Source organism: Penaeus chinensis, chromosome 33 (assembly GCF_019202785.1).
Source record: "Penaeus chinensis breed Huanghai No. 1 chromosome 33, ASM1920278v2, whole genome shotgun sequence".
NCBI classification, from domain to species: Eukaryota; Metazoa; Arthropoda; class Malacostraca; order Decapoda; family Penaeidae; genus Penaeus; species Penaeus chinensis.
The window spans coordinates 25,108,728-25,111,227 of record NC_061851.1 but is presented as its reverse complement, the minus strand read 5'-3'; the positions used below and the strand labels follow the sequence as shown (position 1 = coordinate 25,111,227).

Here is a 2,500-nt window from a genome sequence, read left to right as displayed (position 1 = left end):
GGTGTTGTGGCCTCAACGCTTTGTGGGGCGGCAGAGGCCAAGAAACCTCTCCCGTGCACGTTCTAGCAAGAGAGCTGAGACTGGCTCGTGATTAATAAAGTGCCAGGGAGCTGGAGGTGTGTGTTGGCCATTGCCAGTGTACTAAGTAGAGGGGCCATAGAATTGATGCAAAGGAGGCAGATTTCAACACACAATTGTGGAAGTACTTTTACATTACACAGTGTTTTGTGCATGCATATCTAAAGTAGTCTTTATTACCATTAGTTGACATTAATTTTATGTAACTATTATTCTAATCAAATGCATATAATCATGTTGATTGGGAGGCCAACATCACAGAGCTAACAATTGTGTTATTTATGAATTGCATACGTTGTCAGTTGTCTATATTAGTAAATTTAAACGGATGTCCAAGACCAACCAAGCTCAAGATATTACTGCAAATTTCTCTGAGATAGGCCTTAGATCTTGGAGGTCTGCAAGCTTTATTTTGCTAGAATGTATGGATGTTTGATGGCCTTTGCCAGGGGCCTTGGCTACCACTTGATGTTGTACCTATTACTAATTGCCAATATTGTTGCAAAAGTGTTTTTGTGGGGGCTAAAATAACTATACCAAAACATGTAGTGGTATTGTTATAGGCATTTACAAGATAAATATAATTTTTCTGTCAGTGCAGTCCCATTCTTAGTGATAACCACATTTTTGAAAAATGAGTGTAAATATACAAAAATGAAATTGATAAACAAGATAGGAGAATAAGCAAGAATTGAACCTCCAGGTAAACTCTAGTATTATAGTCGTTTGTCAAATAGGGTGAATGCTCACAATGAACTCGAGGCTCAAGTGATACTGAGAATTTAGGCCCACTGTGTGACAAGCTGTGTCTTGAGATTTGAGATGTGGTGGTATTAAGATGTAATTTTTCTTGTCTTGTGTTTTATTTGGGTCCACTTTGAAAATTTGTTTTGGTGTGGTGGATGGAGCACAACCTGGAAATCCGTAATGATTATAGTGCAGTGTTAAGTGGTTATGTTGGCCTTGTTTCTTTATTCTATAGCATAGGTCACAAACATCCATTTTATATATTCTAGCAAGGGGTAGCTTGGACTGTTTCTCTGGTTTTTAGTAAATTGCTACTATCCAAGAAAAATTTATGCTGAGCTTTTTTGGCCTTTGTCAATGTGCCAAAAAGTGCAGAAGCTGTGTGCAAGGCCACTATCATGTATGGGTCTTCTTTCTAAATATTTACTCTAGTATATCCACATACTGCTGAGAATGTTATTGTTGCCTTTTGCCAGACAGGCTGAAGATAACAGGTATTAACCTTTGAAAGTACTGACAAGGAAATTTGTTGTAAACCAATATGAACACATGATTTTGGTAATACTAATACTGAATATGATAAAAAGTGTAGCAACATTAGCAACATTAGTAATCATTTATCATTAATAAATATAGAAGTTTAGTATTTTAAGATTGTAAAACCAGTAGAAGAAAATGTAAATATTACCAATGTGTTACCTGTCTATCTATCTATATATACTTGTACACACACACACACACACACACACACACACACACACACACACACACACACACACACACACACACACACACACATATATAAATAGTGTGTATGTGTATGTATATGTATATATGTATTGATGTTTATATTATATATATGTATGTATGTATGTATGTGTATATATGTATGTGTGTGTATATGTGTAATTATGTATATGTTTGTATGTGTATATGTGTATGTATATGTATGTATGTATGTGTATGTATGTATGTATATGTGTGTGTATATATGTATATATGTATGTATGTATATGTGTATATATATGTATGTATGTATATGTGTATATATATGTATGTATGTGTATGTGTATATATATGTATGTATGTATATGTTTATATATATATGTATGTATGTATATGTGTATATATATGTATGTATATATATGTATGTATGTATATGTGTATATATATGTATGTATGTATATGTGTATATATATGTATGTATGTATATGTGTATATATATGTATGTATGTATGTGTATATATATGTATGTATGTATGTGTATATATATGTATGTATGTATATATGTATATATATGTATGTATGTATATGTGTATATATATGTATGTATGTATATGTGTATATATATGTATGTATGTAAATTCTCTGACCAATGAATGATGATTTAGATGTTGTGGTTTATCATATGCTATTTGATACAAACTCTTGACATAAAAAAATTCTAGGATAAACTATAGATTTAAGCTATTAGATATAAATTAGTTTTTGTTAAAGTTCACAGACAGTAAAATAGTTTTCCAAGGTAGTGTATCAAAAACTATTGTGGTGAAGATTTTATCAAATGTGAATATTGGGGTTAAGGTAGCAGGGTAGGGTTTTGTTATTGATATTATTATTTAGTTAAATATATTTAAGGCTAAACAATGATCATCTGATCTGCAAAGCAACAGAT

The 2,500-nt window shown here is 31.8% G+C and overlaps 1 protein-coding gene across 2 annotated transcripts in view; it reads left to right on the top strand.

The window, feature by feature from the left end:
- The window catches only part of LOC125042960 (tyrosine-protein phosphatase non-receptor type 2-like), a 68,727-nt gene that overhangs the window by 744 nt on the left and 65,483 nt on the right, over positions 1 to 2,500 (top strand). The gene's annotated exons all lie outside the window — the stretch shown is intronic.